Source organism: Grammomys surdaster, unplaced genomic scaffold (assembly GCF_004785775.1).
Source record: "Grammomys surdaster isolate TR1022 unplaced genomic scaffold, NIH_TR_1.0 130, whole genome shotgun sequence".
Lineage (NCBI taxonomy): Eukaryota > Metazoa > Chordata > Mammalia > Rodentia > Muridae > Grammomys > Grammomys surdaster.
In genome coordinates, this window is record NW_021604588.1 from 5,184,187 (window position 1) to 5,209,262 (window position 25,076).

At 42.4% G+C, this 25,076-nt stretch overlaps 1 protein-coding gene across 1 annotated transcript in view; it reads left to right on the forward strand.

Annotated features, from left to right (window-relative positions):
* Positions 1–25,076, forward strand: part of Tnr (tenascin R) — a 391,833-nt gene that overhangs the window by 191,152 nt on the left and 175,605 nt on the right. Inside the window, exon 2 of the mRNA XM_028760011.1 lies at positions 13,274–13,374. The gene's annotated coding sequence lies outside the window, so the exon portion shown is untranslated. The remainder of the gene's footprint in view (positions 1–13,273; positions 13,375–25,076) is intronic.

Sequence of the window (25,076 nt, forward strand, 5' to 3'; positions counted from 1 at the left end):
GAGGGATCATTTCTATAGTTCTTAAATCATCTTCAGCTTTCCATCAACTCAATCACAGTCTTATTTTTGGTAAATTTAAACTCAATCTTACCATTTCTGTGGACCAATAGAGGTCAAAGGTCAGCCACTGTTATTCCCATCTTCTCAGGCAAATACAGACGCTCAGAGAGAGACTATGTTCATCTCACGGTGCCAGGCATGGAATTTGGACCCCAAGCGGAATTTGAACCTGATTCATGCTCTGTCTCTGCATTATGCGTCAGTAAATGGGCCTCTTGCAATACACACAGGTTAAAGAGGCTCAAGTTAATGTGCTTCAACTGCCTCTTTTTTTTTTTTTTAAAGCCCTACATTCAGTAATGGTTCTCTGCACAAACTCATTCATTTTTAATCAGTTGACTGTAATGATTTGTTACAAATGATCTTTAATTCTCAGCTGTGGTTAATCAGTACTGAAAGGCACTTTTCCTGTTATTTTATTTGGATAGGATTCTTAGTGAAATACTTGCCTGCCGTCACATAATCACTTATTTGCTTTTCCTTGGCACACACTTTCTAGCAGCACACAGCAGTATTTAATGTGGACATATATTTTTTTCTCTCCTTGGCGCCATGAATTGAGTTCTCAAAGCTGTAGGGGTGAAGGCCTCGTGGGAACCCTGAGGGTTTATGTTCTAGTTTGATATTTACTGACCCTCTTCTGCCTGGCAAGCACAGAGCCGGGAGCTAGAATATGCTAGTTTATATTGAGCAATGGCAGCATACTTTGGAAAGGGTGATCTATGAGAACTTACAAGGTAAGGTGGGAGGGTAGAAAGGATGGCATCTAACCCATCACTAGACTGGCAGACTCTTCCACGAGGAGGGGAAATACCCACTAGGCAGGTATTTCTAGGCAGATGGAACAACAGATGCAGAGAGAGAGAGAGAGAGAGAGAGAGAGAGAGAGAGAGAGAAAGCATGAGGTGAGGTTGGGCGTATGCATGTGATCAGGGCAGGTGGAGTGCAGAGCAGGGACAAGGGCGAATGGGCAGGATGAGGGGAGGGGAAGAGCGCAAAGGGCCCAGATGTAACAGACTGTGGGTACACCTTATACAATGAGATGTTTAAGAAGAGAGGTAACCTGAGAAGCTTTGCTTTAGAAATCCCTGGTTGTAGCAGCATGGACAATGGGCTAGAATTTGGGCTGAAAGTGGTGGCAGGACCCAGGAGAAAAGGAAGCAGTACCTGTCCCAGAAGCCTAGTGGGCTAGTTCTAAAGCTGGCGCTGTGGACTGTGTGAAGGGGAAGATGGGGTGTGTAGCAGGCAGGTGTCCTCTGTGCGCATGCTCTCTCTCTTTCTCTTGGGTCTGCGGCATAGTTGTTTGCTTTCAAAGACATTTAAGCACCCAGATGTAGGCCAGGGTGTCCATAAGTGGGATGGGGCTGTAACCCTGATGGCGTGCAGATCTAGGCCCTTTCCTCAGCTGGCTGTCAGCTTCCTGGAGTTAACTGAGTATCTTTCTTAACAGGATCCTGATCAGTTGAAGTTTTTTTCTTCCCTCCCACAATCTCCAGATTCAGGAACTACATCTAGTTTCCACAGAGGACCAGTGACAACTGAGTCTAGCAAGTTCTGTTGGTGATTGATTTTGTGTCTAGGGGTGGGGAGGAATAGGCCTGTAGAGGGCTACCTGTGCTTCAGGGAAGGGGCAGCCCACCTGAGATTCTTGTCCGACTCCACAGCCTGATAACTGAATGCAAAAGGTTAGGGAAGGCTTCTGTTATCAGAGCAGCATTGCCAGATTCATCAGGGAAAGGCTACCTGATGATGGAATCACCCCAGCAGTAAGTGTTCTGACCACAAAAGCAAAAACCCAAAAACCCAACACAGCGTCAACTCCCTCTCCACTCTACACCAAGGTCAGATTTGCCAGCTGGAGCCTCTTTTTTTGAGAACAGCAAACGAAGTGTGAGCGAGACTTAGCGGGCTGTCTTTCTCTGCTTTGGCGTCGTCGCCGTGCTCCTACTAGTCCCTTACTGCCTATGTCAGTTAGACCTTAAATTGCTCTCCTGTCTTGGTGTCCTATAAGATAATAGACAAGATAGAGTCACACTGTATGGTCAATGACAAGATTTGGTTTAAAAGACACAAAAATACCCTGGGAATGACAGCAACACAAAAATATAGATGTTAGAAAGTGAGTGTGAAAAGCAGGGGATCCATTGGCTTTGTGAAGACTCCAATATTGCTTTATAAGTTATCAGTTGGCTTCAGAATATTCTTCCTTGGTTCGGAAACATCTCAGAAGGCTCTGTGAGGTTGCTATCAGTGGCTAGTCTAACTGCCTTCCAAGGGCATTTTCAGGAACTTGCAGGTCCCATTCCCTAGGTCTGAATGGCTCTTGCCCATTTCTGAGCTATATCCCAGCAGCCTCCTCGGACTTCATGCTTAGATTTCTGGGAAATTCTGTTTGTATCTCTGTTAAATCCTTGGTGCAGAAGTCATGTGGAAATATTCATATGTTCACAGGGCCATGTCTTCTTCAATGACCTATGACATTCTCCATCTAAAGCAGGAGTGTCTTGTCATTCATCTCAGTCTTTCCAGCAATTTAGTTCTTTCAGGTATTAAGTGGTCAATGCAGAGGTATTTTTGTTGCTTTCTTGTTTGTTTTGGTTTACTTTGTTCTCACTTTCCATTTCCTGGTGAAGAGTGGGAGTCAAGGCTTGCAATGTGAATGCCAAGTAGATGGCTTCAGAACGTTTTCCAGCTCTTTCTCAACTTTCTGCAGTTCTCAACATCAGGCCCTAGCTAAAAAGATGAGGATAGAAAATCTCTCGATGCCTTCAAGGATCTAAACCTGAAATGTCAATTTAAGCATCAGTGCCAGAGTGTGAAACTGTTCCAAGTACAAAAAGACATGTCTAGAAAACCCACTGCTGAGCAACTGCCTCATGTCTGAAACCTCAGGGCTTGGTGATGTTTCCAAGCCTTCGTTTCATATTCTTGCACATTAAACAACATCTGGAATATTAGTTATCATGCTGTGGGACACAAGAGGAGCTGAATTAACCAGAGGTGGGCTTAACCTCTCAGGGTGGGGAATACTTGGGAACGTGTATGTATGGATGCTCCGTTTGGCAAGAAGCATGATGCAAAGGGTGGATGGAGGCCAGGGAAGATCAAGAGAGGCTCCAGTGGAAATGGCAGTAGTGCACACTCTAAAACACAGAGCCTGTTGATACCATGAGCCATGGATCATACCAGAACTTAAGAAGTCACATTTATTTATTTATTTATTTATTTATTTATTTATTTATTTGTAAAATCAGATACTGACTCAAGCAAATAAAGTCTCATTTCTGGTAGCCTCCTCCTGCTAACCAACCATCCCCTCATACTTCAACTTCAAGCAACTTCACTTCCACATTTACAGGTTACGGGAAAAACACCTTCAATCTCCTCACATACACAGGAGTCTCTCTGACCTGAACACAGGTCCTGTCAAGACTGAGACTCTACTTCAGCTTTTGAAGTCTAAAGGACAATGGTGTGTGAATCATACCACAGTTGGCTACACACTCAGTTTTAATCCTGTGTCTCTTCTTGCAATTTCCAATAAGAACACTATCTGAGCAGATGTCTCAGAGCTGGTCACGGTTCAGTAGGCATTCTTTTCATTGTTCAGGTCTTAAATTCACCTTCCTAGGATGCTTGTGTATACCATACTCCTTCCCTCCCCAAATTTGCCTTAGCTCAGATTTCTTAAATATATTTTTTATGTTTTTGAATAATTTGCCTGTATGCCTCCATGGGCCTGGTGCCCGTAGAGACCAGAATAAGTTGTTGGATTCCCTGGAAGTGGAGTTACAAGCGGGTTTGATCTGATGTATGGATGGGTACTGAGAACTAAGCTTGGGTCCTCTGGAAGATCGTCAAGCCCTTTTTAACCACTGAGCCATCTGTCCACCTCTCAGCTCAAATTTTTAAACTATGAAACCTCTCGAAACTATGACCTTCATGAGTCTCACACAAGAGAGAAATATCCTACTTAAAAGGTCAGTAGTGTCTCCAGGGGGTATTCTTGGTTGAATTCCCTTCCTGCCTACTCCACCTGTTCGCTTCTAGCTCACAGCCTGTGGAAACAGGCAATTGTCTGATCCTTGGTAGACCCTAGTGAGGGAGAGGAACCCACTACTCTTTGTTTGTTCTTCAAGTTCTTTTCTCTTTCCTCCACACCTCATGTTGATTGATGGAGAAGCAGCAAGGGGTTTGGCTCATCATCCTATAGGACCCTATGGAGAGTTCTTCACCAAATGCTTGGGACATTTATTGTTTATCATTCTAGCAGTTGAACCCCCCCTTAATTGCAGATCCAAGGGAGATGAAAGTATCCAGAAAATTAAATTGGACTTGTTCTGAGAAGAGAGGATTCCTGGACCCACCATCCAGTTTCTCCTTTAGTTGGGTCTCTCAAGACAAAAAATTTGCTATCTTTGAGGTGAGCCAGATAGCCACCATCAGAAACAGTATGTCTCCCACCTGAGGTCACATATTTGGCAGCCAACACTGGGTAAGCAAGGTGCACTTCTAGAGCCTAAAGAAAAAAAAAAGTCTCATCCCCCTGGGTCTACATATGGCAAGAGAGGACCTATACTGGGGTAGGTCTCCTTTTCCTCTCTGGAGTTCCTTTTATGGACTTTCTCACAGAGAAGCATGTGTCTTCGACAGGAAATTGCCCTGGTGATTGATGGATAGCAAATGCAATTAGGCTCCAGTTAAATACTCTCCAAGGGGTTCTCTTCCAGTATAGTAATCCAGATTTGGTGATCACTTTAACAACTGTGCACTGGAAGCTTCTAGTAATGAAAGATTTGTCTCTGTCAGGTTTCAGCCCCTGGAACATTCTGCATCCTTCAGATTCAGAGAATCTGTAAGCAGAGAGGAGAATGGAAAGAGAAGTGGGGAATTCTGCATAGGAGGGGATTCCCTTTATACGTACAGCCTAGTTGGCCAACACACAAGATTCTCAATGTGAGTTAAAGGACAGAAGTGCTTTGAGAGATCACAGTTCTATGGTATTTGCTACTCACTTTAAAGCTCAGGACAAAGTTATTTAATTCCACTATTTTGGATCTTTGGAGTAATAAGCTAAGAAAGAAAGAAAAATCCTCCCTCGACCCTGCCCTCGAAGTGTTTGTACTGTAGCTGACAAGCTCAAGCACACCCCATCAGACTTCCAGGTAATGGCTACATAGAAACACATGAATTAGTACATTAAATATTGACTCATCTGCAAGAAGGACAGAGGAGTCATTTGGACTTCTTCCTGCCTGAGCTCTTAACCTAGTTCTGCACCTTTGCAGCTAAATAACCTTGAAAAAACCTACTTTAATTTTTTGTTTCTCATTTTTTTTATTAGAAAAATGGGGCTATCTTAACTAATTTTCTGTTGCTATAATAACATGCCAGAGTCTGGGTAATTTATTTAGCTCATTGTCCTAAAGGCAGGGCATTCTACCACAGTGCTAGCATCTGGTTGACCTTCATCATAACATGGTAGAAGGTATCATGAAAACAAAGAGCATGTGCAGTTGAATCTTCCTCTTCGTATGAAGTCATCAATACTGTCACAAGAATCCTATACTTGCGATCTCATCTGATCCTGAGTACTCTCCCCAAAATCCAATATTACTAACATGAATTTGGGGACCAGGTTTCTAGCACCAGAGCTTTTGGGAGACATATTCAGAATAACAGTGACTAATAAGGGTAGCATTCTTACAGTCTCTTAATGGCAGTTCAGCAGGACAATGCACAGAAAGCCATGGCCTCGACCATGGCAGCATCAACAAAAACAGTTCCCTCTCTCCCCTCCTAAGCCAGGAGCTCTTAACCATTTTTATACTGGGAACTCACTTAGTTGGCACCTGGTGAATCTATGAGTCTCCTTTTAGAAAGAGTAAGAAAGAACACACACACACACACACACACACACACACACACACACACACATATATATACATATATATATATATATGATTGCAGAGGAAATTGCATTTTTATTAAAATATAGTTCTCAAACCGCTGAAAAACCAAATTTGTGGTATAGTAATATATGTGTTTCTTTATTAACATAGTAAATAACAAGATCTACTGGCAAGCCTAATAACTGCTATAATTTTGAAGTAGTAATAAGCTTAAACAATATTTCAACATATCTACAACTATAATGAGATATAAAAAAATCTTCAATTTCTATGGGTGACAACATTACAGCTATTGTTAATAACACTGTGACTTGTCGCCTAATTCAAAATTAGAGATGCTACTAAATTTCCCCCAGAAATTGGTAAAAATAAAGTTGTAGCTTTTTCTGAGCTAAGACCTATTGCTGTCTGGCTTGATAAAAAACAGGTCATAATCATGATTTCTAAACATTTTAAGCAATATTTATTTCATCCTTACTAAAGCAAAAAAAAAATATATATATATATAAAGCTTAAGAAATCTGGCTTAAGGGGGAAACAAAGGGAAAAAAATTAAAACATCATCCAAAAGCTACAGCTAACAATGGTTAGTTAGGCTCATGGACTCATCTCTACACCATCTTTCCATACACTGAGTCTACTCCACTGAGGACCATTGTATGACAGCTGTACACAGAGGGATGTCAGATCACAAGAGATGATGATCCAGCTCCACCACCCATGGTCAGAGTCACTGGAAGTCCCAAAGGAGAAGTGGTTCTGCCCTTGACAACTCAGCACTGTTGCCCTGGGTGCTCAGATGGCTCAATGAATTCCAGCCCCACTAGTACAGTCTATACTGTCCTATTGATCTCAAGTCTCCTGTTAGATCTGATAAATTCCCTCAAGTCTGAACTGTGAATTGTAAATAATGGAAACTGCCCACTTGATGAAAGGAAGAAAACAACAGACTCTACTTCAATCCTGCCAGATATTCAGATCAAGTTCTTGATGCCTGTAGCATAGTGAAGACTCATCCAAACAACCCACTTAGAATAATGATAACAAGGCAATTTATACCAATGCTGTCATGTGTGGCTAAGGACAGTGTTTTATTCCACCCAATGTGATTTTTCTATGACAAGCCTCAGCCAGCCTTCCTCTGGGGCAGGAAGGTAGTTTTGCATATGTTCAGTGATCCTAGGTCAATTTGCAAAACAAGAAGCTTCCTTTGGCTTGTCTAGTTACTGTTAACATCTGCAAAGACCTCACTGTATATGCTCAGAATACAGAGGAGGCCAGAACCCCAACTTTCCACACAACTGCCATCCTCCTAGGGGAGCATAAAGGTATCTAGTCACTGCTCTCAACTGAAGGCTTCATACTCCTCCCAGATGGGACCACCAGGAACCACAGCCATTTCTATAGCAAAGCACCTCTGCTTTTTGGAGCTCAGCTCTTAAAGGAATGCCCTCTCCTAGGATGGGTTAATGAAACACTGTCAGCAGATTCATCAAAATCTAGCTTTGTGCTTTCCTAGAGGGACCCTGTGACTCTAAAGTAGCACATCTCCCTTCTTCTAAGCCTAGATAAAGGTCATAGCTAGAGAGGACTGGCCAGCCAAGCTGCTAAGTGCAAGACACTGCATTTCAAAATATTTTTACTAAAATGATGTGCGACAGGCAACCTGTTTACTTTATTTTTCACCAAGGCATTTGTTTAAACCTGAGTTTCTGGGAAAACCTGAACCCTCCGTCATATTTTCCATTAGTAATAATAATAAATGATAATTACTAAACCTGCCTATCAGATATTCCAGACAACAATAGCTTCACTTAATTAATTGTTAATTAAGATATGAAAGAACTGGAGTGTCTTTCATACTTTCTCACTTTATTAAGCAACAGAAAATCTTCGTCATATTGAGTTCTTCCCTGCTAAGAGCTGGTGAACCAGCCTGGTGAAGGGTGAGAGGGGAGGGCAGCCTACTATGGGTGAGTGAAGGGTGAGAGGGGAGGGCAGCCTACTATGGGTGAGGTTACTTTAACTGTATTAAAGCTGTAATCACACAAACAGGGAGGAAAAGCACATGAGAAGCAACCAAAACTGACAAGGTTTGAGACTCTGTCTTATGCTCTACACTGGCTAAGTCTTTTATATTCACGGTAAATCTTGACTGAAATATTGCAAGGGACTATTGCTATGCTCACGTCACAGATTAAAAACAGAAGTAAGTAAAGGCTACATTAATCTCCTTTTATTTTTATTTCCTGTAGCAAAATATCTGTCAAAAGCAACTCAAGGAAGAAAGGGTCTATTTTGTCTCACAGTTTGGGAGTATAATCCCTCATAGCTGTGTAGGTATGTGGTCGGGGCTGTGAAGTGCTGGGGACATTAAATCTGCAGTCAGGAATCAGAGTAAGAGGAATTCTGGTGCTTGATTTCTTCTTTTATTCCAGTCCTAGAACTTAACCCATGGGGTGGTGCCATTCACGTTCAAGATGGGTCTTCCCTTTTTGGAGCCCCCTTCATAGACAACCCCAGAAGTGCATTTGCATGGTGATTTTAAAACTTATCAAATTAACCATCAAGGTTAACCATCCAGGCCTTAAGTACCTTCCTTTTTTATAAGTGTGTGTCTGGCAGGGAGGGATAATATTTAAGCCCCTTTCCATGCTTGACGTTTCTTGTTCCAGGGCCATTCAAGAAACAAAAGATCACTTATTCCATACCTTCATGATTATGGACAATGCAAAAAGCATTTGTAGTGGCTGGCTTTCAGGTATTCACTCGCTGATCTTTGTAGTCTTGTATTTATATTCTTGTTCTGGCTTTTCCCACATTAAATTGGTCTATATTAGAATATTATATATATAATATATATGTATTATATATTACATATAATATACATAATATACAATATATAATATATAATAATACAAATATAATATATAAATATAATATATATAATATAGCATATATAATATATTATATATATAATATTAGAATATTACAGAAATGATGGTAAAGGCAGTTACTAAAGACATTGTGACTACCAATCTCTACTTTGGACTGTTCACTCTAGAGTAAACTATCATCATGTTGTGAAGAAAGTAAACTAATCCATGGGGATAAACTGAGAACCAATGAAGAATAATATTACAAAAATACCTATTCTGGAAATAGACTATTTCTAGTGGGTCTTCGGGTGACTTTGGACTCACCAAAATTTCATGAGGACCCTGAGGCAGATCACACCTATAATCCATATTTTGAAGTCTCAACAGTGCCACAGGAACTATTAGACAACAAATGATGGCTGCTTTAATCACAGGCTTTGGGCTAATTTTTGCATATAAGTAGGTAAAAAGTGGAGAATTCATAAACTTCCACATCCTGCACACTGAATCACAGTTTTGCCAATACCAGTTGGCCAGAGAATTCCTCCCAAGAAATATTTACATTTCTGTCTTAAAGTAGGTGTCTAAATTAGTAGGCATTCAAGATCCCTTCAGGTAGGAAACTTTGGGAGACAGAGAGACTATGAGTCAGATCACCAATAGCTGCCTGAGATTCTATTTTGTTGTGCTGATGACTTAGCATGATTTGTTGATCATTCACAATCTGGTCCATTGTTCAGCAACTACCTGCTGGAAAATTTGAGAGAGAGAGAGAAAAGAATTGATTATGCTTTCAGATGCCAGGTGATTTTTTCTAGAGCTGGTCAGCATACTTAGAATCAATGGCCATTACTGGAATGTCAACAGCTGTTAGCAGGACATAAATCCATGCCAGTCAAGTTCGAAGTTTATATGGAATACCAACATGAACCATTGCTATGAAATCTGAAACCTGATCTGTGTTTGACTGCTGTGCCTGGCCTGGCAGGTGCCTTTCTTCTGCCTATGTTTTACCTAAGCCACAGGGGAGACACGCTCCAGACTTTGAGACAGTCTATGATTGAAGTCAACGTGGTCTCTTGGGCAGTGCTCTCTGTACCGTGTAGATGCTTAGATTCTGCCTGGTCAGTCAGAAACAGGGAGCCCATATTACAAAGACTGATCCAAGCCCCTTGAGTAGCTGAACTCATTTTTAGTACAAGAAGGTCAGCATTTGATGAGGAAGGAATATATTCTGAACATTTTCTGAACATATTCCTTAGATATTTTTTTCCCTCAAAGATGAAGTGTTACAAGTTGACCTTAAAAACTGCTGGGCATCAGAGAGTATACAGGTGAACAACAAGAGTGAACAGATGCAAACAAAACAAAACAAAAAAACCAAACAGAAACAAAAAACCCATACATACTGGTTCTCTGATGTTGCCCAGTAAGGTGCCCTTCCTTTGGACCATTGATTATGTATTTGGTGCCCTCACCTCTGGGCCCTCTAGAACTGGTGAGGTTGAAAGCATTTGACAACATGAACCCAGATGTGATATGTACTTCAGCTAAGCCTCTGGGACTTACTACTGGTCTATGTGCCTCTCTTATGATGTGCCCTCTTCATTTCCTGTCACAACAATACGTCTCCTTCTCTCCAGCTATATGAAAAATTCCCCTAAGATGAGGCTGGTGTGTGATAACGCAGAGCTGTACAACTGGTTAATCAAATTAATTGGACCGATTCATGAGCTAATACGTGTTAAATCACAGAGTTGGTGGGTTGGGTTTATGATAAGCTACATTCTGACAGAGAAAATGTGGTTATGACTGCAGGAAAACTGGCACATTTTAGCTCAAATGCAATTTGACTCTTTCTCAGCCCACAGCTTAAAACTTGCTTTAAAAACTGGCTAAATGGAAAGCAGCACTGTACTAGACTCACAGTGCTCAATGCATTAGTTCTAACCTTCTAGATGAACTCACCCTGCATTTGGTGCATGGCTCCAAAAGGAAATTGCCTTACTGTGCTATAACTGCTTGGTGCCACAGGGGAGAACTTGACAACAGAGTCTGTTTCTGGCTCTTCGTGTTTCACATGTCTCACAGGCTCCACCAGTGACCACAAAAGTAAATCATCTCACACACCCACATTCCTATACGCCCTGTGTAGGTATACTCTGAATGAACGTCTATAAGGATATGCAGCCGATGTGGAGATTGAAGATACATGGTTCAGGGAAGAGGAAATAAGAGAGCCAAGTCATAGAAAAGGAAGGAGACTGCCCTGAAATTTCCTTAACATATATTCTGTTACAAGTTTATATGGATGCACAAATAAATTGGGGCAAGGGAACAATGATGGTTGATGCTAAGTCAAAGCAAGCTAAATAGAATTTTAGAATGGCTACAAACAAAACCACTCTGTATACCTGTGGTATCTGCATAATTAGACTTAAATGAGCAAGAAGGAGGGAGGGTATACATTGCTGGTACTGTGAGACACCACCCAGCTGAACACTACCCCCAACAGTTACTGGAAAAGGTGACCCAGGAATCTCCTTCAGCCATATGGAACTTCTTTGCCCAAAGTTGTGCCTGCCCACTCCCTGATGGCAGCTCACATGCAAAGACTGATCCACATGGGGTCCAAAGGTCTGGGCTTCTTCCCAAAGTAAGGAAATACCAGAGGACCCTCTGGTCATTTCTGGTCCTTCTGTCCCAGTGCAATCTGAAAACAAAGTGGGAGAATAGAGTTCACTCTATTAAAGAACCAAGCAGGGAGAAATGACTGGATGTCCCACGTATATCTTTATAATTATTCCCTTATACGTGCATGTCACCTTTATAATTTAACAATATCAAGTGGAGAAACTTGAAACATGATAAACATGTTAGTTGAATGAACCAATGACTGTTCCTATATTTCATTAGAGAAGTGAGTAACAACATAGCACATGGCAAGTATTTGGAATTAAGTGAACTGAACAGCAGAGGATTTTGCCAACACATTCAGTAACAATAACATTGTTTGGTTTAAAAAAGACCAGTTCTCCGAGAGTGAAGTCAGCACCACACACAGAGGACAACGGGTGGGCAAAATAGGAGAGGAATTTTAATTCCATGGTAAAAGAAATTGTTTAATATTAGAGCCTAGCTGCTCCTCGAGTAAAGTGAGTGAAAATTCTGGATGGCTACAGATTTACTCTCAAATTACCTGCAGTTCTTCCTTTTGGTGAGAAGCTAGATTCTAATAGGAAGAGGAAAATAACTGCCATGTATATGATCTGTAACCTCTGTCTCCACTACCTGCAAACCCACTGCTATTCTAATGATTGCAGCCCCAGAGTACCTGTAGCCCTACTCTCCAGGCAGCCAATATATTCACCAGAGATGCAACTGACTCTTCTAGGATCATATGATCTTTACACTTCCTACCCCTCTGGGGTTCCAGGAGGGCCTCCTGGGAAGGAGTATTCATGCAGGGACAATTTAGATAAGAAGCCTAGGCCATAGCAGAACACTTGCTGCTTCCTTCTTTAAGTTGCAACCAATTTTTGCAAGTGCATCCTCTTTAGGCATCTATAAATGAGATCCCTAAGGCTTAGTGTCCCTTTTGGAGAAGGCATAGTTGCATTTGTGAGCAGGAAGTCCCTTGAAGGCATAATTAATTGAGTCACCAACTGCATCGACTGATCCTTAGAAACTGTATAGGTGAAGCCCCGTCCAAGTTCTGCACAGGGCCCCTGATTAAAAAGGGTGGCAATACCCTTATACAGAAGCTTCCACTTGGAGTAGATAGCCATGCTTTAGGGTGATGGTGTTTTTAACCAGACAGGATTATTCTGCATCCATTTATTCATTATTTATTGAGCTTTCTTGTGTTAGTATTGTACTTGGACAGGATCCAAATAAAGCAGGAGAAGGACAAAGATTTTGACCTTAAGGACTGTCCAGAAGGTCTTCGAGAATCTGCAGTGAAAAGTTGAACAGATAAAGAACTCTGATGTATGGTACTTTCATCATGAAGGAGTGCTCAACATGCCGAAGACATTAAAGGGCTAAAGGGGACTCCTATTTGCAGAAGGAGTTCGATGAGAGGCTTCTTGGAGGAAGTGGCAAACATTTGCTGCAATCCAATTAAGTATTTACACCACCACTTTTAAAGTTGTTGAACTTGTGACATAAAACATATTTCTGGATTTATCACGATTCCTCAGTTTTACCTCATCTATTTATCATTTTTTCAAAAGGTTGTGAAATATAAGAAAAAGAATTAATAAAATACATAAATGAAACTCTGGGGGGGAAACCAATCACTTAAGCAACAATTTCCTTTCTTGCAGAGAGCTACATGGTCTGTCTCTAAATTCACTTAAAAGGAAAGAATAGGGAAACTGAGGTTCTCATCTTAAAGCTACGTGTTCCTTCCTGTTGCAGGTATCTGCATCAACTTGTTGCCCAGAGGTCAGATCTCATCTGGAGTTAGACTCACAGAGCACGTGGTCAAGAGAAACCATCATTGAGGACGACATCACGAGGTACTGTGTGCTGTGGACCTTTTCCTATCCATCATGCCAATGGCCACTTTAACTTTCAGTAGGAATTGCATATTCCCCGGGACCCGAGACCTTTTGTCACTGAAACAGCAGCCTTGGGGATACTCTCCATGAAATGAGTTGGCCAACAGCGTCAGCTCCTCTGGGCTTCACCCGGTCCCTGAAATCACTCGAGAAACCAGGTACTAAGATTTTTGGCTACTCATAAAATTGTTCTGAAATGCATTTCATGATGTAGTTGGTAATAAAAATGTCTTAGTGAGCTCAGTCCCTCTAAGAGGCTAGACTCAGCCCAGCGTGCCTGTACCAGGCCTGCATGAATCAATGCTAAATTATTCACCAGCCTGACTCTAAAAATTCCAGAGTTCCAAAACCCCTAATAAAGTAGTATGAAAAAATACCCATCTCTTTATCTCTATCTATAACTATTTATACGGCTGGAGGAAAACCTGTCATTTTATTTCTTTTAATTTAAAAGCTTTCCTAATTCCTTTTTCCTACCACATATATATGTCTGAAAAAATTTGGGTTTGAAATAATAACCTCTAAAAAATGGTCCACAGGAAAGGCTCTGATGATTCTGAGTTGACAGGCACAATGAATATTTTACTCCCTCAATAACTTGCACTGGCACTCAGACCTTATTCACTGAATGGAGAAGTTTTCAAACAGGTGTGTCTGTTTTGTTTTTTGTTTCGTGCTATTTTTATTATTGTGAAAAGCAATGATGATATTATACCCACCAGCCTTCTCTCGATATTTGTTTACACAGTTCTAAAGTTTGTTCAGGAAAAACTCATTTTCTTCCTGTGCCTCACTGTGTATTTGCCATGCACTCAGTATGCCTCACAGCATTCTGCAGACACAATACGAGTCTCCTCTGAAGCTCCACTTGAGAATCTACCCAGGATGTCCTCAGCAGCATCCTGCCTCAGCTGAGGACACATAACCACAAAGTATCCCTTGGCCATTTTCTTTCTTAATTCTTTGAACATTCCAAGTCTCCAGAGACTTTATCATATTAAGTGGAGGACCAGCCATTCGTATTTCAGGGTGGGTTGGTGAGTTTGATGGCTCAAGGCTACCAGCTGAGTGACATAGATGTGTTTGAAACCATGAGGAGTCAGAACAGGTTGGACCAGCTAGGCAGTAGTGAGGGCTACCTGTCACAAAAGCATCCTATATTTAGATGGACTTACTCATCTGTACTCAGAGAAAACAGTTCTATATAGGGAAAATTAGTGTCAAACCACTTGCACTGGGGAAAGACTAAAACTCCCATACAAAAGAATAAAAGCACTTGATTTGTGAACCAGCTTCTAATGGTTCAACAGAAGATCTGGAGTCTCTTTTCTACATAGATGTTGAAATAAATGCGTTTAAAACATTGTTTAGATATGAGGAAACTCTTAATGTGGTGAGAGTCCCCTATATCTCCATCCATCCCTTCTATCTGAGGCTTTTGCTCAAAGGATTAAAAGGATTCAAGAGATGCTCCAGGTTCATGAATGAGATGCTAAGTGGTAAAAGTAGTACATTTCCTAAAATGAGCATCAGGAATCAACAATACTGAACACAACTGTCACCATCACATTTGGAAACAGCATCATTGCAGTGTCTAGCACCCTGGCCTCAGTCTTACCCTTGGAAATGATGCAGAGACTGAAGCAAAGGCCTTTCATGGACTCTAGATGAGTCTGCTATTTAACGAGGACCCAAAGGATGAAGCCAGATTTCATGAGCACAATATCCACACCAGGGTTATGATCCATCTCAGTCTGAGGCTGGTTAAAGCTCCGAGTCCTAAGGAAAGTCAAATCAAGATGAAATGGAGAAGATTACGCAGGCAGGTAACAGGGGTCCAGGACAGGGATGGGGAGTTCTGCTGGGTCCCCTGATGGTAGAGCATCTCAGAAGTCTGAAGAAATTGATTCAGAGATAATTCTCAGCATCACTATTTTCTGCCAGTTACGTCTGAAAGCCACCCCCAGGCATAGAATCCAGCTCATCTTTCCCTGCCAAGCCTTGTCACATGTGCATGGTGGACCTCTCTGGAGAACATGGCTTATGTAGATTAACTCTCTCTCCCACACACTTATAAATCTCTTTTGCAAATATTGCTTGGCATAGACTTGAAGAAGTTACCAAACAGAAAGGAAGCCAGGTGAACCCATGGCTCTTTGGCAATTTAGACCAAGGTAAGCTCACCAGGCTGAGTCAAGCTGCCTGGATCAACTTGCTTCTCTCTTACCCTCACTCCCCATGCATTTGCGAGGAGCTTATTTTAAGAGCTGATTAGATGAGCCCTTAATAACATTAGAACTTAAATGGCCCCAGATAGACTTTCAGCTTCTTGCCAAATTGAGACAAATGTGATATTTGGGGCACTGAGCTCCCAGCTTTGTGGCTGCTCTGGACTACACACAGGTTCTGAAGCATTTTGCTTCTCCTCTGATGCCCTACAGCCTACAGGTGGGTTTGTTTGCATCTTTCAGGACCCTTTCATCTCTAATGGGCTAGTATTCTATGTCAATGGTCTTGATGATCCTACATTTTTGAGGAAAGTTAGCTTGGTGATGAGGAACCCAAAGAGAGTTGCATATTTTAATTTTGATAATCTAAAAGAAACCCTCTCAGTGCCCCCCCCCCGTACCTTCTAGAAACTTTGAGTTTCATCATGAGTGAGGTAAGCCAATCACAAAAGAACACACATGGTATTCACTCACTGATTATTGGATATTAGCCCAGAACCTTGAAATGCCCAAGATTTAACTCACAGGCCACATGAAGCTCATAAAGAAGGAAGACCAAGTGGGGGTGATTCAGTCCTTCTTAGAAGGACCAACAAAATACTCAAGAGAGCAAATATGGAGGCAAAGTGAGGGACAGAAACTGAAGGAGGGGCCGTCTGAAGACCATTCCACCTGAGTATCCATCCCATGTGCAGTCACGTGGATAGATGCTGATGTGGAAGTCAGGAAGTGCATGCTGATAAGAGCCTGATATAGATGTCTCCTCAGAGGCCTTCAAGAGTCAGACATATTCAGAGGCAGATGCTCACAACTAGCCATTGAACTGATCATGGGGTTCCCAATGGAGGAGTTAGAGTGAAGACCATTGGAGCTGAAAGGGTTTGTGGCCCCATGAGGAGAGCAACAATACCAACCAACCACAGCTCCCAGGGTCTAAACCACCAGCCTGGGAGCACTTAGGGAGGGATCCATGGCTTCAGCTGTATACATAAGAGCAGAGGGCCCTGCTGGGCATAGGTGGAAGAAGAGATCCTTGACCATGAAGGCTGGACGCCCCAGGGGGTGGGAATGTGAGGGTGGGGAGGCGGGAGTGGGTGGGTAGGTAGGGGTTACATCCACAGAGAAGAAGGAGGAGGGGTTAGAGGATAGGGGGTTCCTGTGTGGGTGGGGGATGGGGTAAGGGGACAACATATGAAATGTAAATAAAACATCCAATAAAAAAACAAAAAAAAAACAAAAAAGAAAAGAAATAACCTTTCTTGAGCAACTACTACTTTAAGTCATTTAGTTCAACATTGATGTCAGTAATAGCATGGTTTGAGTGGGAACAGCAGAAAATGATAAGCTGCATGCTTTTCTGTTGTCTAAATATATTTAGTGTCCTCTGTAAGTCATGGGTTGATTCATTTTCAGGAAAAACAGATGCATTGATCAAATAAATACATATAGTTTTCCAATTTAGTACTCTTCAGTAATTTGGGAGAGGGAGGTAAAAACAGAATGGGAAAAGAGAAGAAAGTCAATAGTGATCGTAACATAAATACCCTGGTATTGAGGTAAACGTATTACAAACAAACAAAACAGGTGGGCATGTATTCCCTTTTGTCTGTTCTCACACCAGATTTGGCATCCCTGGAACACAGTGAAACTCCTAACTCAAGCTTTTTTATGCTGGATTCAAATGGTCATACAACTGTCCCCAAGTCTAAGTTTCCTTGGAAGTCCACACATGCAGCCTAGAGCACAGCTTTCATCTTTTCAGAGGAAAGCAAACTTTGAGTTTCCCCTTGCACTGGGGTAAGGAACCTCCTACTGAGGTGTTTCTCTGAGCAGAACCAAGGAGCCCTGAGAGACAGCAAGGAAAAGAGGAGGAAGCTGAGGCCTGAGCAGTATGATAGACAAACCTGTCGTCCCATTGTGGCCACACAAGTTCCCAGTTTACCCTGACCTTCACTCCCAGATCATTGGGTGGTTTCTGGTGCATTTCAACTGTGGCCAGAACCAGCCATCAGAGATGAGCACGCATGACTTGCTTTAGCTGTGGGGATTGCAGAAGCTCAGTAGAGGTCAGCCCCAGGATCGTGCTTGATTCTAGCTCAAACTCCAGTCAGTATGGGCTCAAAGGCTATTTGATGTGGAGGACAACAAAAGAAATGTCAGGGGTCTCAGCCCCTGTGTTCAGCCCTGCACCTCTGAGAAGTTAATCACCCATCCAATTGTGATGCACTTTCATGGAGAGCACATTGCCTGGAAGGTCATTTTCTCATTACAGTGCTTTGCTGGTGTTGTGTTTGTGGTTTTTCTCTCAACATCTATGGCTGTGAAAACTCAGTGCTGTTAGGTACTTGGGTTTGCCTGACGACCATTATCCCCTGCCTTAGGCTATATATGAAGACTTCATTTCATCTCATCCTTGCCTCTATCCCTTGCTTTGTCCTATGTTTCTGTATACAAAATTGCAGCCGTCCTCCTTGCCAAGGGTCACTCTCCCCCCAGTCCCTGCCTTATTCCTCTCCTCCAAAGTCCGATTCACCCACTGTCCCAGTGTCTCTTTTCTTATTTATATTTTATTCTCTGCAAGCCTTTCCACCTCTGTTTAGAGAAGACTTGTTTCCATTTAAACAAATAGAAGCAGCTTTCTCTTGCTCCACTGAGCCTCTGTTGCCTCCTCTTATTCTAAGCTCTGTGGAAGAAGGTTCTACATTTACATATCACATTACTTTAATTCTGTGGACAAAAAGAGGTGGACTACTCGTCTACGCAGTGAAGCCATTGTGACTTGGCAGAAATACATGTAGTAAATAGCTTGTGCCATGACCAGTGTGCATTCCCGATCATATGCAGGGTAGACTTATAAGGAAATCAAGGATCCCTAGCCCCTGCCCCAAATGGTCGAGTACTGGGATAAACAGAGAGGTGGCGCTAAATACAATGGAGAGGTGCGCTGAGAATCACCAGCTGTGTCTTCTGGACAGGAGCCAAGCAAGTTGGACAGGAGTTGTCTAGACACACGAGGGGAAAAAAGCAAAGGAAAACGTGGATCCATCTAGGTGGAAAGATCCACGGCATGGGAAAAGGAAGTGAGGTCACTGGGGTCCCGGAAACGTGAAGTGTAGTGGGCACTGTGCCCACCAGGGTACTGAGGGTACAGATAGGATGTGACACATAAGGAACTTTAATTCCTTGTCGAAAGTAGGGGAAATGGAGGGTTCAGAGCTAAGGCATAGCAAAATCAAATTGCTTTCGTTTTAAAGAAAGATCACTGCAGAGCAGCAATGTGAGGGGAAATAGGAAGCTGGTCTAACAGTTCAGATCGGGGGCGGGGGTAGGACCTGAACCCAACCCAGCGCTGTACATGAATGAGGGCTCCAGACTCACCTCCTCCAGCCTCCACAACTACACAGGGACAGACGATGTCTCCTCTGCCCTAAAACCCCAGAGCACGTGTTGTGCTATTCTTATCTAGCTTGCTCGATGTGTACTGCACTTTTTGTTCACTGCTGTAATGCTCCTGATCAAATTGTATCGTTCTCTGCCCCTTTTCAAGTTACAGTACCTTGCTCACCGTGAGCACTGAAAGAAGGGTTATTTAGTTGAATTGAATTTTCAAGAGCTTCAAACCATGAATAATTGAGGAATCAGCCATGTATAAGTGCTCATCATTTACATAATTGTGTAAACAAGCTGATAAAAAATTTTTATTTTCCCCACTACTTTTATTATCCCAGAATGCCTAACTTCGCAGCTCTCCAGGTTTTAGGGAAATAATTTTTAAAAATATGTTCTGTAAGCCACACAGATTGCATCTCTCTGGGAAAGGGAAGCGGCTGAAGGGAGGGAACATATGATTACATTAGCTCAACATAAAGCCATGTACAAACCCTGAGGACAGACAGAATCTCAGTGTGTACTGAGTGCTGGGAGCCACGAACAGAGTCCCAAAGGTCAGTGTGCAGATACAAATTGATTAAGCTAAGTACTTACTGAAATTGCCTTGCAACATACAGATGAGAATTGATCAAAGTCAAAATGTTGGAAAAGCTCATGTAAAATTATCCTTTGGCATGTATGTCATCAAAGCTAGTTTAAATTATCCATGTTTTGCCCCAGATGAAAATATCTATGCTGTAGTTTAAAAAACAGCTTGTAAGGAGTTAACTGGTACTTACAGTTTTATGATTGAGTTCCTTTATGTGTAAACTCTGTCACCCTTCTGTCTAACCCCTGCCACGTGCTCTCTCTCGTCTCTCCATCTCTTGTCTCTCTACCTCTATACACCAAACCAAAGCCAGCTTTGTGTGGTACCCACATTGTCACTCAAAGGCATGCTATAGCTTCCTCCAGGAAACAGGAATCAGATATCTCCCAAGCTTGACCCACATCTAGCATGTGTACAGTGGCTGAGTTTGACTGGCCTGTGGCACGTGGGCAACAGAGAAGAGGAGGAGAACACGGTGGAGTGAATTAGATACAGTGAGAGGCAAGATTGATGAGGGGAGTTGAGAGACACGGGTAGAAGACACAGCAAGTCCTTGGAGTAAGTTTGAATGGAATATAAAGGTTTGGACTTTGGATCACAGAATGGAGTGCAGATCATGCATCCTGTCTTTTGGAGAGCTTAGGATTTGACTAAGAGAGCAATTCTAAACCAAACAGACCATCACAGTGCTTGGCAGAAGATTCAGTACTGTCTATACTTCTGTACCGGAAGTCCAAACAGGACAAGTATCAGAAGATGCTTGGAGCAGATGACCAAAGAAAACTTCAGAACAGAGGTTGTGCCGTCAAGCTGAGCCTTGAATGCATAGGGGATACGCACTCAGGAAGGGTGTGTGAGGCTAGCACTCGAAGCTTTAGAGGAGTGGGTCGGGAGAGACTAAAGAGGAAGAAGGGAAAGGGAACAGGGAGAGAAAAGGCAGGCTGTGGTGATGGTGTAGTGATTTCAGAGTAAATGACAAAGCTGCTTTTTGTCTTCATGGGCACCTGTGCCAACCCTGGGCCAAAGACCAATGCTGAAGGCAATGCCTTTGTGATCCTTGTCACCTCTGTGGCATTAGCCCAGAACTGGCCTGCTCAGTTTCCGTGATAACGTAGTAAGGCAGCCTTTCCTCAAACTGCTTAAGAAGGGTGTTTCTTGCCCTGGTAACCTCACACCTTAAAGACTGAAATAAAAAAGATCATTTCTGACACATAGTAATTGCATATATTTATGAAATGCAGAATAACATTTCGCCTCACATAAGCACTATGTAGTGATCAGGGTAATTGGTGTACCTATCACTTCTATCATTTATCATTTCTTTGTCTTGGGAGTGTTCAAAATCCTTCTTCTAGCAGTTTTGAGACATTTAATTAATGTATGTGAACCATCGTCATCCTACTATGCTCCAGACCATTAGGAATTTTCCTTCTGATCTAACTGTACCCTGAACTTGCCAGCATCCTCTCAAAATCTGCCTCCCACACATCATTCCCGGATGCCAGAAAGCACTATTCTATGTTTCACAGTGACATCAACCTTTCAGCCTCTACTCCTAAGTGAGATGTGGTCCTTGTCCTTCTGTGCTTGACTTATTATACTTAACATCACCAGACTGTTGCTAACACCTGACTTCTCTAGCGATTAGATATAAAGGCCCCATAGAAGATCCTCAACAAGCTTTTACAGTTGAAGGATCTGAAATGCTTTGCAATGAATGGAGAGGTGAGTAAATTAAGGACAATACACTAGATGGATTTCAAGATAATTCTATGACCTCCTGAAGTGTATTGTAATTGATATTGTAAAACATTCCTGCCCTGAAAATTTACCACCAAGCCACCATCAGGCCCACCTAGATTTTTAGAAAACAAATAATACTGGTTCCACAACATTTCCTGAAACTCTGCCATACATTCTTGTCAAGGTGGACCCTGTCAGGTTCTTCTTTCAAAAAAAGTATACTCCAAGATACTTGTTTATCCACGCTGGAATGATAATAATTTTAGTAGATATTTTTCTATTGTCTAAGAGCCACTGGAAGAGGATTATAGACAGAGGAGATGGAGAAATGATGATGGAAGAGGGGGAATGGATTCAGGACATGGTATTCCTCCAGAAAAGGCAGAGCTAAGGGTAAGTGAGATGCACGGAGAGATTTGGTGGATGGTCTTGATAGCTACCAGGTAGAAAATACAGCCAGTGGGGGGCGGGGCAGAGTAGAGGGTGAAGGTAAGAAGAGGAGGGAGAAAAGCTGCTTGAACAGCCAAGATTGATTCTAACATTACTATTGACCATGTTCATGAGCCCCCTGAGAAGGCTTAGCATCACTTCAGCCAGCAGCCAGGAGGAGGAGTGCAGAACAGGGCTATTTCTGAGGCTTTGCCAGGCAGTGAGCTGACTCATTTTTTGTGCAGAAAAGTCAGACCCAGCCACAGAAACACCACAGAAAGTTTTCATCAGACCTAGAGAGGAAAGCTCCCAGAGATCTCTGCCATAACTGTGGCCTCGGGCCAAAGAATGGCTGCAGTCTCCTGCTGAGTCAGCAGAGAGCCCTAAAGTCAGAAAATGATTTAAGAGCTGTAATGATGAGAACTCTGATAATCTGCTACCAGAATTCAGGCACAACGAATCGAATGTTCAGTTTAGAACTTCAAGAATCATTTCAGTGCAGGGGGAACTTAGGGGCCCTAGAATTTACAGTTTGTGAATATTTTCCCTATGCTAAGTGCTGTTTGGGTTACTTTATATTTTATACTTTATATTTATTCAGCCTTTTTACCTCCCAGCAACCAATAGTAGTGGACACTGTTATTATTTCCATTTTACAGCTTAGAAAACCAAGGTCTAGAAAAGCCTTAATCAATAATTTGCTTAAACCAGAGGATGACAGATAAGAGAATTAGATCCAGGAAGTGTCAGTTCAGAGCTCTTTCATATAAACACTGCCCTGAATAATCATATAGTCAGGCACAAACGTGGCATGGCGAGTAGGCTGCTCTTTGCCATCTGAGTCTTGTCACAGTCAGCTTAGTGTATGTATGCAATATATATATATATATATATATATATATATATATATATATATATGCAATAAGAATTTCTGTTAAAGGAGTAGTCATGACAGCTGGTGGGAAAGAGGCTCTGGTTCCTCATCAGAGTGGAAATCTGTATGAGAAGGGAAGCAAGACATTGTATCAGAGTACCCTAGCCCTTTAATCAAGGATTGCACTGGATATAATAGAGCCGCTGTAACTGAAGAATGATAAATATCAAGATAATGACCTGAGGAGGGAAGAGTAGATATATTCATCCTTAGGAGGTAACAGAATGATAGAGCATATTGACGAGAGTTTCATGTGATCAATGCAACAAAAATTGATGGTGAGTGTGAGGATACAGGAAGAGTAGTGATGTATGTGCTCATTCGGTAAGCTGTGCTCATTGAATGCTAACTCTGACCATATGCTAAGTGCCCCTGGAAGGAAATGAGAGCTAGTCCGTCAGTAGCTTACAACTAAATGAGCAAAAAACAGCACACCATACCAGAACGCAGAAAAAGGATGGTCCTGACTGCTTTGATGAAGACACTGAAGGTCCATCAAGGAGGCTCACAGGTAAAGGTATTTGTTACAAGTCTGACAGTCTTAGTTCAGTTGCTCCCATCGGGATAGTGTAAGCTATCCCATAGGTATAGCTCCCTGGGGTATGCATTCTTCCCTTAGCCCTCTACCAACGTGTTTTTGAAAAATGAACGAAGACGTTGGCAGTTAGGTATGTTTGAGTCAGGCCACTGAAAAAGAGGCCTGCCTGTTTGGATGAGTTGTCTTGAAGATGAGCATCATCGCTGATTGGTGTGTAAGGAGAACTAAGAGTGGAGGAGTGAGCTGTAAATAAGAGTAACAGTGGAGATAGTGGAATTACTGGGGAAAGTGGCCGATCTTCTGCAGTTAACATTATCATGGGTCATTTGATGAAGGAAAGGAAAGGACTTCTAACACTAATGGAGATGTTGGGGTACATGTCTAGTGTATAATGGGAATGCCTGGAGCTTTATCAAAGGTGGCCAGGGTCTTATACCGGAGAGGGGGTGGATAAAGATGTTAAAATTGTTATGGGAGCAATTATGATTGTAACTGAGGTAATAATAAAGATAATGGACCTGTAATTGAAAAGCTGGTGGCTGTAAAGGAGATGGTGAGGGCAACTGAAATGGAGAGGGGGTGATAAGAGAGGTAATGGCGGCTGTGTGAAAGGTAATGGAGTTCTAATGTAGATGGCGCTAAGAGGTAATGGAGTTCTAATGATGAGGACGGAGGTGGGGGAGCGATGATCGTCTTAATGGAAATAAGAGGGATGTGTGATGCAGGTGAGAACGGTATGCAGAGCATTCATCACCACGGCTGAGCTGTGGGTGACTAGGAAAACAATGACCAGCTACACCCCAGATCCTTATTAGACCAGGAGTCCTAATGGACCCTGGACAAAGATAATGATCCTAACGGAAACACGGATGGCCACACGAATATCAAGAGCTTGTGATGGCGTCTGCCGAGAGAGTGGGGCAGACCAACAGGAAATGAGGCTTCAGGGAGAACGCACATGGACCGTCAGGCAGGTCTCATGCATGAGGTGAGGTGTCTGAGAGGATTTACTAGGCGCAGCCCCATGGGCCCAGCTTCACATAGCTGACCTTGCTTATACCAGGCATGTAATATGCACAAAGCTGGTCCAGGATGTACAGACCTGGATGAAATGTCAACTTGAGTTTATAATCTAAAACTTGCCGCTAACATAGGAATGATAACACACTGGCTCATATATAGTCCTTCTTTGAGCAGATGAGTAAACAAGACTGAAAATTGTGTGAGTTTTCTGGAAACGTGCATGGATGAAGCAGCTGACTATCTGTATCTATCTTCTCCCTTTCCATATATACTTTTCTATCTTTTATTTAATAATCATTTAGATAGTCTTAGTCTATCATCTATCCATGCATAGGCACACTTGCAAGTACCTGTACACATGTGCACCACTAACTCCCTCTAAGTAGGAAAGCGGCTGCTCATTTCTCCAGGGCTCAGTGCTTGATTCTAAGTTCTTTCATGAGGAAGAGCATTTGTGCCAGCTTGTGCTGTTCTTCTGTTTGGAGCCCTGGGAAGGAACTAGGGAACTACCAATACTGCCTGTACTGCTGTGGAGAGAAGCCTGGGGGAGTGACCAAAGGTCAACCGGCTACACATAAATGACCCCAGAGCATATCAGGCATCCGGAAGGCAGGACCAAGATACAGACTTACTAAGGGATCAGAGACAGTTAAATGGATTCATCACCTACCTGAAGAGATGTGCAAGGGTTCCAGATGTTTTCTGCCTCTGGAACCACCAGCATCAAAACCAATGAGAAACATACTAGAAACATTCAGACTCCTAGGTCCAGTCTCATTGGGGGAA